Source organism: Pisolithus orientalis (genome assembly GCF_024613125.1).
Source record: "Pisolithus orientalis strain OTSU chromosome Unknown F5J12scaffold_42, whole genome shotgun sequence".
NCBI classification, from domain to species: domain Eukaryota; kingdom Fungi; phylum Basidiomycota; class Agaricomycetes; order Boletales; family Pisolithaceae; genus Pisolithus; species Pisolithus orientalis.
In genome coordinates this window covers 33,186-46,489 of record NW_026260823.1, presented here as the reverse complement: position 1 = coordinate 46,489, position 13,304 = coordinate 33,186, and positions in this window count along the sequence as shown.

Genomic DNA, 13,304 nt, shown 5'->3' with positions numbered 1-13,304 from the left:
CCCAAATAATTGCAGTTGAATGGATGGCTATGTGGGAAATCCCATCTGTCCCAGGGCTAAAAATCTGCAGAGCCCTGGGACATGACCAGATGTCCCTGGGCAGACCTTGGTCTGGGAGGCTATTAGGCTGGATGGTTTGGAGAAACTATTCAGCCTAAATGCTTATGAAAAATGGTTACCTGAAGTGTTGACTTTGATAGTTTCCTGCTGGAGGGAAATCCTTCCAACACTGAGGAGACAGGAAGAGGACACAGCTTATGGGGATTTGCAAGGTAGCAAAAAACTAATGTACAGGGTACCATACTGTCTACCTATATACCCTCCAGAAGAGGGCATAAGAAGAGGGTGTACAATAAACCTGTAGATAGTAATCCACTGCAGACACTAAGCAATGAAATAGAAATGACTCAGTAAGAGTCAGTGAGGCCCAAACTGGCTATGCAATCAAAGTGCAACAAGGGGGCAGTGGAATGATGGACAGGTGAAACACAGCAAATATACTGTATAAGGATAAACAAGAAACAGGACAAAGGAAATGTACAAGATGACAATCAGGGTGCAGCACCATGCAGCCCTTCCAGTCCATCAGCCAACCTTCCCCTATATGGATGCTCTGAGATCCAGATGGCCCCCCAGACCATGACTGAGACTAATGTGATGACCTGGAACATGAGGTATGTGATGACATAGGTGTTGTGTGACCAGAAATGGAAAGGGGCATGCTCAAGTGGTAACATCACCCCCCTCTGAAGCTCCTCAGACCCACTGATTAGGGATGACATAATGAGAATAGATGGAACAGTGAAATAGTTTAGTGATCCCAATGGAGTCTATCATCTTGTGGCATGGGATAAACATTGTGCCCTTAGTCAGGCCCTGATTGACAACCATCAGTATTAAGTCATACTTCTTGGGCTCCAACATGGGAAGATCTGTGATGAGATCCATTGAGATCTGCTGGAAGGGGAAAGGGGAGTTGGGGATGTCATGTGGGGTGACAGGTGGAATGGGCAGGTGAGTGATCACTTTCATCATCCAGCACACCAGTGTGTGACATGTCTTCTGAGAAGCATGTGACTAGAGGAAGGCTGAAGGGAGAATTCCCTAGGATTGTTTCAAGGGGTGCTGTGTGGAAGGAGAAGTCGAGGGTTACCATAGAAGGGGTGGGGAGTACATGTGAGGTTAGCAAGATGGGTATATGAAATTCCAAGAAGCTGAAATGTGGCAAGAAGAGTGTATTTGAGGTGAGAGGGATATGGAAAAAGGTGTGCAGGGTTGGGAGGTGCAAGAGACATGAGGATCACTGGGGATGCTGTAGACACTGTAAACTCAAAATACACACTTAGACTCTGAGAACTTCTCAAACTCACAGAACACACACAGATAGCAACTCTAAAGGTGGGTGGTTTATTTCTGACATTATGGTGGAATTATATAGTACAAGGGAAGTAGGTATGAGTTGGAGTAAGGCAGGGTGGAAAAACAAAAAAAACCTGGAAAATAAAGGAAAGGATGACAGACATCAGTGAATTGCAGATGCACATGAAATAGTCCAGCAGGTAGTAGATAAGAGTAAAAACAGGTCAACAGTAAGGGGTATCTTCCAACAGAACTAGGGTATGTGTACAAGTGAGAGGTGGAGCTGATGGGAGGGGGAAGTGCAGGAGGGCAGAGCATACTGGCATGAAGTCCAGCTTGTGGAATTTAGGGTGATAGGGATAACTGGAGTTTTTTAGAGGCCTCTGGCACAAATGAGTGATGACATGGTTAGGCAGTGTGGCTACTGAACTCCAGATGACTCTGGGTGAATGCAGAATTTCCAGATCAGCTTTATTGATGACTGGGCAACATGCTGAAGGTTGGGACACACTCTGAAGGTGACTGGGGTTGGGAGAAAACATGAGGTCACAAGCAGGAAAAAATCCCAAAACAGGTCTGTTGCAGAGGCTTGTGGAATTTAGTAACCGATTCATGTTCCATCCTCAGGGAGTATATGACTCCCTACACCAGACAACCTGCCAGGTAGTTCTTGATGTCCCTTCCCATGCCTTCCCACCATACTTCTTTTTTCACTTTGGTGAACATTGCCTTCTGGCCAGGGTGACCAGCACTTGGGTGGTCATGATAGGATCACATTCAGTGTTGGCATTGTGATGGAGGAATATACAAGTGGCTTGTTCCAAATGTTTTGGTTCCATCTGGTTGCACCTGTATGTTGTCTGATGGCTCTGGGCCTGTTGAATCATTTGATATATCATTCTTGATGCAATCAAACAGGTCCACAGAGATTGTATAGATACCCCTAGCTCCTTTTGTAGATTCCTCAGATGGGTGAGCATAGGGTTCCTGATGAGGTTTATTTGATTCAGGCCATGTAGCTCCTTTTACAGACTCCTCAGACAGGTGAGCTACAGACTGACAATTGATTTTGGTTATTTTTTGTATTTTTAGTTCACATTTTTGAGCAGAAATGGAAAAATTAGGCAGAGTGAGGTAATGAACTGTGGAGCTCACCCCCCTCTCAAGCCACAAGGGTTCAGGAAGGACAGTGTGAGTCAAAGTGTGGTTCAGTGGTGAAAACCAACCAAAACCAACACAAAAGACAACAAAAGTGAGTGGTGGTGTGCCTATGTGGTACCTAGATGGTAGAACCTTCCATTTGAGTGGGGTTTTTGCAAGTTACAACACTCAAAGACAAGTGCTGATGGTTGGGGGTGCTCCTGACAAAGAGGGAGCAGGAATGTGAGAGGATGCAATGGGGTAGACTGCTGTAAGCCTACAGAAGGATGGATGATGACTTAATTTGATGTCCCAAGCTAATCTGAGCCCAGGAAGGTCTGGATGCATGGATAATTGATGATAGATGTCAATAGGTGAGGTAGACAATGGTTAGACCCTTAATAAAGTCTCAACTAACAAAGCTGATGAATGAATTTACTGAGAGATGATAAAATGTGAGCAAGAGGGGCCCTCTCTGATCTCTTCTCCTTTTGCTATCTAAGTACAGTGACTTATATACAGTACAGGGGCATTGCCTATGGAAAACAAGGTGTAAACACTTGGTAAGTGATCAGTAACTGATAAGTAAGGAATGTAAGCAGTGGGTAATCATCTTAGAAAGCATTGGTGAGCATTGGTAAGTATAAGTAACCCAAAAAGCAAAGAATCAGTAAGCAAGATCCAAAGATTGGTAAGTATTGGCAATAGGTGAGTCAAGGACAGTCAGAATTTCAAAATATGAGTCAAGTAATGTCAGAAACTGGGAAAGCACACTGGAATCACATTATGGGGAGGCTGTGCATGTCACATCTCAAAAAGATCACCTCTAGGCCAAGGTGGGATGACAGAGAGGTGGTGCTGATCTGATGCCAATATAGTATGTCCAAAAGTGGTCTTACCAATTGTCTTAGCAACCTTTGTGAGACTGGCATTACCAGTCTCCATACTATAGTTACTTCTAGCATATAAGCTCTTAGATACTTGGCCTGTACTCCCTTAGTCTGAAATCAACCAAGTTTACCCTGATAACCCCACCTTGACCTCAGACTCAGACTGAAACCCATGCAAGGGAATAGTGCTGCATCTTCAGTCACTAAGTCCAACCAATCCACCTCTGTACCTCTGCTCTCTACCTGTTTCTGACCCTTCAGCCTTGCACCCACTTCAGTCTCTAGTCTAGTCTCAACCTGGACATCATGAACTTGACAGTATTTCAGACTTGCCACTTGTGTGGGTCTAATATTATATCATGGCTACTAAAACTCATTTCCAACCTCCCCATGGCTGCTGTAGGTTAGGTAAAGAATGAAGTAGGAGACTGCAGGGAACTCCTGGGGTAGATAAAAAGGGTCAGTTCAGCCCAGAGGAACTCAGTGCTTGGAATTGAGAAAAGAGGTGAAAGAGTGGATTTGGGTTGGGAAGAATGAATGGAGCAGTAAAGGGAGTGAGTAATGGTGTCTGGAGGTCATCTGAGAGTGCCTCAATGAGGGCTTCTCACTGTCTTTCATTCACAGTCTTCAATTTTGCAGTTTCAGTCTTGTAGTCTGGTTCTTCTTTTTTTAGTATTTGTACTCTAGACCTACACTAGTGCGCAAAAATGCGCCACACAGGTAGGTGAAGTATCACTAATGTAAATCAAAGCAAAAATACAGTAGAAAAGATAAAATAATTAAATCCCCTTAGTAGGGAGTACTTATTCCCTGCACTGCACTGCCACCAACCCTGAATCAGCTTTAGCCAGTGGGACTTGCTGTGAGGCAGCACTAGTTTCCTTAGGTACCACTAGGTGCTCTCCCAACCCCATCAGTCCTTTCAGGGGCTTTTCAGCCTGGACTTCCAACACTCCCACTCAATGTCACCCTGCCACCCCCATCCCTGATGATGATCCCAGGGATGATGGGCTGGATGATGGTGACAATAACAATCCTGATGATGATGGCCCTGGCAATGGCCCAGTGATGATGGGCCTGGTAATGACAATCCAGATGAGAACGATCTGGAGACAAACTGGACTTCCCATATCTGGATGCTGAGTCCATGATTACAGTCCTGGACAACCTTGCAGAGGCCATAAAACTACTGGCTCACAATGCCTGTGCCAGTCCTGAGTCCTCAAGTAGGACCAAACTGCACAAGCCCAACACCTTTGATGGTACTGACCCCAAGAAGCTTCACACTTTCCTAATTCAGTGCAAGCTTAACTTCCAAGACTGGCCTTGGGCCTTCAGGACCAACCACACTAAAGTCATCTTTTCCCAATCCTACCTCAAAGGCATGGCCTTAGAATGGTTTGAACTGGACTTGCTTGGGGTCAAGGACCCCAATGATTGGTCTCTCTGGATGGACTCCTGGAGGGAGTTCATCCTAGAGTTACAAACCACCTTCAGCCTTCACAACCTGGTCACTGACACCAAGAATCAGTTAGATCACCTGCACATGAAAGACAACCAGTACATCAATAAGTATGTAGTTGATTTCAACTGGCTTGCTTCACAAGTTTGGGGCTATGGAGATGGTGTACTGCACTGTCATTTCTATGCCAGACTCCCAGATTGGATCAAGGATGAGGTCTGTCAGGTTGGAAAACCCAAGACTCTCCATGAGCTCTGACACCTAGTGCAGGAGATAGATGCACAATATTTGGAGCACAAGGAAGAAGTCCAATGAGCCAACAAACACCAAGGCTCCTCCTCATCCAATAACAAGACCACCAGTTCCAGCAACAGCAACCAGTCCAAGACTGGTCAGGACAAGTCCAAGCCCAGTAGCAGTAACAATAACTCTGGCTCCTCTTCCAAGCCAGCTTCATCAAAGCTGGGCAACAATAGTAACAACAACTCATCTAAGCCCAAGCCTAGCAACCTCAGCAAGGACAGGAAGCTCACCCTGGAAGAACACAAGTGTCACATTGAGGGCAACCTCTGCATGTTCTGCAGAGGCCCTGGTCACTTCACTGAGAAGTGCTCCAAGAAGACTGGAAAGGCCAAGGCTCATGCCACAGCTATCACCAAGGCCACACTGGCCTCAGGCTCAGGTTCTACCCCTGAGACAAAAAAATAGGTAGCAGTTCCCAGGACTCCACACAAACCAGGAGCTGTGCTGACTCCAGTTGTGCAAACTTGGAGGCTTGTCTCAACACATCCACTCTTTCCAGTCTGAACTCTTGACTCCATATATCACTATAGAAAATCCAGATTTACCTCAGCTTCATACTTTAGTGGACTCTGGTTCCACTTATTGGTTCATAGATAATCATTTTTCTAATCAACACTCTTTTATCCTGTACTCAGTCTCACCAATCCAACTCCAGCTCTTCAATGGAATGTCCACCTTTACCATAACCCAAGCAGTAGATGTCAATATCTGCTTTGTGTCCAGCAATGTCATCCCAGTAACCTTGTTTTTAGCCCCATTGGATTCCAAGTGTAAGATAGTCCTCAAACATGACTAGCTCACCCACTACAATCCATTGATTGATTGGGTACTGAGCAGTCTAACATTCCAGACTCCTGCACAAGGAATGCCAACCCTGTCAACACCCCCTGTAAGCCCAGTCTCCACTGGTCTTCCTAACCTTGGTCCCAGTGACCAGCCCAGCCTTGTGCCATCTGTACCAGTCACTGACTCCCTGGCTCACACCCCCCTGAAGGGGCCTCTTGTCTCCCTAATCAACACAGCCACCTTCATGTGCACCTGCAAACTTGAAGGGTCTATCCAATTCCAACTTCAGCTCCACCCCTCAGACTCAGCCCAAGCCCAATTGGCCTCAGCTTCATCTCCCCCAGCCTTACCCAATGTCCTGGAGGAGTACCATGACTTTGCTGATGTCTTCAGCAAGGCCAAGGCACTCCCACCTCACCAGGAGTATGACCTGAAAATAGAGCTTGAAGAAGGAACAACCCCACCTCTCAGCACCATCTATCTGCTGTCCCCAGTTGAGCTCCAAGCTCTCTGGACTTTCATCAACAAAACCCTCACCACCAGATTCATTTGACTGACTTCCTCCCCCTATGCTGCACTGGTCCTCTTCATGAAGAAGGATGGCTCCCTCTGGCTTTGTGTAGAGTTCTGCAGCTTGAACAAAATAACTAAGAAGGACTGCTACCCACTACTGCTCATCTCTGACCTCTTGGACTCACCAAGCCAAGCCAAGATCTATACAAAGATTGATCTCTGGCATGCCTACCATCTCATCTGGATTGCCCTGGGCAATGAATGGAAGACCACATTTTGGACTTGGTATGGGTCTTACAAGTGGTTAGTAATGCCCTTTGGCCTCACCAACACCCTGGCTGCCTTCCAACACTTCATCAATGTGATCTTTGCTGATATGTTGGATGTATGCAAGGTCATCTACCTAGATGACATCCTAATCTACTCTGGAGATAAGGAGTCCCACAAGCAGCATGTCTGAGAAGTGCTCTGCCAGCTTTGGCTTCACAGCCTTTATGCAAAGCCAGAGAAATGTGAGTTCCACTCAGACTCAGTTGAATATCTCAGCTTCAATCTTTCCCCTGCCAGCCTCATAATGTTGAAGGAAAAGGTCCAGACCATCTGTGATTTGCCTGATCCTTGCAAGGTCAAGGACATACAATCTTGCCTCAGCTTACTAATTTCTACCACTGGTTTATTTCAACTACCCAGACATCATCATACCACTGACCCAGCTTACCCACAAGGGTGCTCCTTGGAACTTCTCTGAGGAATGCTGCTGGTCATTCAACAACCTCAAGGCCACCTTCATGGCTGCACTTGTCTTAACCCATTTCATTCCCAGGGTCCCCATTACCATTGACACCAATGCATCAGACTATGCCATTGCTGGCTTCCTTTCTATTACTTGCAGCAACAGCCAGATACATCTGGTTTCCTTCTACTCCCAGACTCTGACTGCCCTGGAATTGAATTATGACACTCATGATAAGGAATTGCTTGCAATCTTTGAGGCATTCCAGACCTGGCACCACTATCTTGAGGGCTTGGCCTCACTGGTTGACATTGTCACTGATCACAAGAACCTCAAGTACTTCTCTACTTCTAAAGTACTCACCCTCTGCCAAGCTCACTGGTCAGAGTTCCTCTTGCAGTTTAACATGATCATCAGGTTCAGACCTGGTAAACTCAGGGCTAAGCCCAATGCCATAACTAGATGATGGGACATCTACCCCAAAGAGGGGGATAGTAGCTATGCCCAAGTGAACCTGCAGAACCTGAGACCAGTCTTCACTGAGGAGCAACTAGTGGTCTCCCTCTGTGCAACATATCTTGAGTACCTGGTCTTACAAGCAGTCATGCTAATGGACATAGAGAAACTACACAATGACATCCTAACTGCACTGCTGGACACCCTGGTCTCATAAGTCTGCCTGTCTGGCATGTCTGATCCCTGGTGGTCTGTAGATGACACTGGCATCATCTCGATGGAAGGATCTATGTGCTGGACTCAAATGATCTCTGCCTTAGGGTCTTGCAGCTCAAGCATGACCATCCCCTGTCCAGCCATTTCAGCCAGAACTGCACACTAGAGCTCATCTGGCATGAGTATACCTGGCCTGGCCTCAGGACATTCATCAAAGACTATGTCCAGTGTAAGGAGAGAGATCTCCTTACTATGGGATTGGGTATTAATTTCTATTTTATTTGTTTTATCGTTTTGTTACTTACTGTTGTGGGTACTATACTTGAGTAGTATAGTTTGCTTTTTGTGACTAAATGCAATAACCCCTAACCCTAGCCCTAAACCATGAGTGTATGAAATAAGGTACTTACTCTTGGCTTTCTATTGGTCCATGAATCAAGTGATTTGGATGGGAATTGATTGAATAGCAGCCATTTGAAAATGACATGTCCATCTCCATTCATCAGCTCTATCCATGTCCACCTCACCAAACACCTTTGGTGTGTGACAGTGTTCCCAGTAGCATGCATCAATCTCCTGAGCCAAGTGGTGAAGTTCATGCAGGGTTCTTGGTTTGCCAACCCAGCAGACCTCATCTTTGATATGGTTGGGGAGACTGGTGTAGAAGAAGTGGTGCAGGGTGCCATCACTGTATCCCCAGACCTGGGAAGCCAACTGGTTGAACTTGACCACATACTTGTTGACCTGGTGATTGTCTTTCATCTGAAGGTGGTCTAGCTGGCTTTCAGCATCAGCCACTGGGTCATGAGGTTCAAAGGCGGTTTGAAGTTCTATGATAAACTCCTTCCAAGAGTCCATCCAATAAGAGCCAGTTCAGAAACTGGTGTACAACCCATTGCTGACACATGTGTTGGTTAACATGCCTGGGATGCTCCATGAACTACAAGGTGGAGTTTCAACCTTCCTTCCAACTATACAACAATGATCTCTTGTTGATATGATGACCTCAAACCCATTATTGCTTGTATCACTTCTGCTACACTTTGCATTGTACATGTTGCTGGACTCCTTGTTCTTTTAGAATCAGATCAGGAGCCAGAAACGATGAGTAGTCACAAGTGGACTGATTCAGAGACTCATGCTCTCCTCAACTACCTCATTGAACACTGGTTGGAACAAGGTGATACAGGCAACTTCAAATCCAGTGTATTTTCTAGTGCCACTGCTGTGATCACTCCACCTAACTTGCCCCCCACAAGAACTGCTCAGCAGATTCAAAATAAATGGCAATGGGTAAGCACATCCTCCTCACACTGATAGCCTTGACTGATATTGTTATTAGTTGAAAGGGATCTATAATTCCATCAAAGGCTTCATTCAATGCTCTGGGTCTGGCTCATGGGATGAACATTTTGGTGCCAATATCATCACACCAGCTGAAGAGAATGTATGGAATAGCTACATTGCAACCAATGTATGTTGTCCCCTATCATTGAGTGTATCAGTTCATCTAACCTGAATACATCAGAGTGGACAACATATCCTGCCCTATAAAAATGTGGGATGGCCATTTCATGTGAAGATGCCACAGATCACCCCATCAGGAGGGGCACAAGGTGCTAATGCATATGCACCATTGGAGGCCCCCTCATCCAACTGGCCCCCAAATTGGCTCAAGGATGAAGATCAACAAACATGGCCAGGTAACTTCATCAGTAAATCACTGTTTCTGGCCAGAGCTGTCCAGAGCTGTCCAGCACTGGACAGATTCCCTAGGACTACCAGCTCACAAAGTGGTCTACTGATGTTTGACAAGCCTTCCAACAGTAACATTGGTGGCATGAAGCCAGCTCCTGATCCCTTGTATATTGACTTCATGGCTGGATTTCCCACATTTTTTCCCAACCCTTCACACCCTGATCCACCAATTCCATCTGCATTGCCCAGCATCTCAGCACCCATTGTGGTCCTGACTCAGGGGGTGGGCACACCATCAGCCAGCATCCCAGCATACCCTCTCTTCCCAATGAAGGGGCTGGGCATGTCTTCAGGGAGCATCAGTAGGACTGGTAAGGAGAGATGCACATTTTCTTCTGGGCCCTATCCAACTTTGTACACTTCTACCCTGCCCCCATCACATAAACCATCTCATGGGTCTGGTTGGTCATCTGCCTGGTGTGAGTCAAAGTGTGGTTCAGTGGTGAAAACCAACCAAAACCAACACAAAAGACAAAAAGAGCAAGTGGTGGTGTGCCTATCCAGTGCCTAGATGGTGGAACCTGTTCTTTGGGAGGGTTTTTTGTGAGCTACAACACTCAAAGACAAGTGCTGAGGGTTGGGGGTGCTCCTGATGAAGAAGGAGCAGGAATGTGAGAGAATGTGATAGGGTAGACTGCTGTCAGCCTACAGAAGGATGGATGACAACTTAATTCAATGTCCTAAGCTGCACTGAGCTCAGGGAGGGCTTGGAGCAAAGTATATTGATGATAGACAAGGATAAGTGAAGTAGATGATAGTTAGACCCTTAATAAAGTCTCAACTATTGAAGCTGCTGAATGAATTACTGAGTGATGATAAAATGCGAGCAAGAGGGGCTCTCTCTGATGTCCTCTTTTTTGCCATCTAAGTACAGTGATTTACATACAGTAAAGGGGTGTTGCCTATGGAAAACAAGGTGCAAACACTTGGTAAGTGATTGGTAACTGATGAGTAAGGAATGTAAGCAATGGGTAATCATCTTGGAAAGCATTGGTAAGCATTGGTAAGGATTAGCAAGCCAAAAAGCAAAGAATCAGTAAGCAAAGTCAAAAGATTGGTAAGTATTGGCAATAGGTGAGTCAAAGACAGTCAGAATGTCACAGTATGAGTCAAGCAATGTCAGGAACTGGGAAAGCACACTGGAATTGCATTAGGGGGAGGCTGTGCATGTCACATCTCGAAGAGATTGCTTCTAGGCCAAGATGGGATGACAGAGAGGCAGCACTGATCTGATGCCAATATAGTACATCCAAAAGTGGACAGGGTGAGTCAGATGTCAACAGGGGTCAAGCTTTGGGGATCTGTGGGGTGACAGGAGCATAGGGGATCACAACTTTCCCCCCCCCAAACCATCCTCTCAGTGAAGCAAATAAAAACTTCATGAATGAGGCTCTGTTGGAAGAGAGGATGAAGGGGGAGTGTCTTCTGCTGTATCTTGCAACAAGGAGGCAAGATGTGCATCATACTCGTCATGGATGTGATCAGGGAGAGTGGAGAACAGTAGATTTTACTGTAGCTGTCACAATCTTGGAAGAATGATGGATGAGACCAGTATGAAGACAGTGCAGGGAGCAGGGAGGAAGGATCCATATGCTTCTTGAACCAGAGAGACTGAAATGACCACATAAGACCTTTCCAAGTGAATGACAGACCTGAGGCAACCAAAGAACATCCTCCTAGAGGTCATACTGACAAAAAGAACATGCTGTTCAAGCTGGATGGGCTGAGAGGGCACAGATGAGGGTGGGATGTACCAGGATGCTTCAGGACAGAAGCTGGTAGGAACTCCTGGTAGATATGTGTAGCCATGGTCCCTAGCAAAGGGGACAAGTGAAATGATTGATGTAGAGGCAGCCATATCAGAAGAATTTAGTGAAATGAGTGTCTTTTGGAGGGAGTGCTGTAGAAATGTGTGGAGTGCACAAATCCTTTCCAATTTTGGAAGGTAAGATTGCATGGCTGAGCACTACAAGTGAGTGTGGGTATGGTCTTGGTATCTGTAGAAATGGCAGAGATATGTTGAAAACCAGAATGCCATACATGGGCGCTTAAGAAATTTAGCCAGCACTTAACTTGCTCCCTTTCTTTTTCTCTGGCACTGATGACTTGTTCTTGTGCGAGGGATGACTGCTGACATTCCTGGCTGTCCTTCTTCGCATGAGGGCTATGGTCTTCATCTCCATTCATCAGTTGTATCCATGTCCACCTCACCAAACACCTTTGGTGTGTGACACTGGTCCTTTGGTCCTCCTAGGAATCAACAGCCAATTCTGCCCAAACTCTCAGCTGGGACTGCAGTGTTTGGTCTGACTGGCACTGTCAACCACATGACTGATCTCCTTGGTTTGATATACCATGATAGTGCAAATGCAAGTGCTGCCTCACCTGCCCCCACCCCCACCCCCACCATCCAGCATGGAGCCACCACCACCAGTTCTGTTGACCACCTTTCCAAGGTGTTGACCCTTCTGTCCACTGAGGACTCCTCACTACCGGTTGAGGTAGGTGCATTTATGGTGCACACTGTTACTGCAGATGAGAAGAAGGGAATGATGTACACATCCATCACAAATACCACTCTTCATCAAGCCATCGCCAACCAAGAGTATCAATGATCAATCACTGGTCATCTGTGGAAAGGTGGTGTTGATCAGGGGGGACCACTTTGAATTACAATGTAGCTGCATATACTTTCCATACTGACATGTACCTCTTTCATTTGTTGTTGTAATTCACACTGTTTCAGACGACTTATCAAGAGTAATTGCTGGAATTAAGTCTTCACATTAAAAAAATGTACATGGAAGTGCAGTAGTTCCTAGGTATATTCCCCACCACTTACTCATCCTCAGCACCATCCACATCCATGTCAGACTCATCTTCAAGGAGCTCCATGTGTCCCACTGCCTCTCTCTCCCTCAGGATGGCCTGGTAATCAATCCACATTGCCTTGGCAATTTGATCATGCAATGCATGTGCCTCCAGATGTTCTCCATTGCCTTCCAGTACACTGGGCCCCTCCAACCCATTGCCACCTTGCACACCTGTGTCAAATGGAGTGCCAAAGTCTTCTGGAAGTTCATCTTTGAATGGATCATGGATGTGGATGGAATTATGAAGGGCACAAAGTGCTGCTGGCAGCTGCACTTTCATCTGGAGATCAAATGGTGGAACTAGTGAAAGGATATGAAAATGACACTTTATGACACCAAAAATACATTTGATAACATTGTGGGCCAATGCATGCCACAAGTTGAACAATTCTTGCTTGTTTGCAGGCCTGCAGTTTTCATCAGTAGGATGGTCAGGGGATCATAAGTGTGATTAATTACCTTACACTAGCATGGCCCCATTCAGCTAAATGGTAGCATACACCATGGTATGGAACAAGCAACATTTGGTCTGCAGGAAATCCAGCATCTGCAAGCAAAAACTTTCCTTCAGGAATCCTCAAGTCATGTGTGGTCACATATTCATAGACATGGGCATCTGCTGCACTGCCCTCCCAGCCTGTAAGAGAGTATATAAACTGTAAGTCAAAATCACATGTGAAGAGACAGTTTTGGGAAACATATCTCTTGTGGTTCCAGTAGTTCAAATGTATGTAGGCAGGGGGAGATGCATGGATATGGCTTCCATTGATGGCACTGATAGCATTGTAGAAGTATGGCCAGAATTTTGGGTTGTT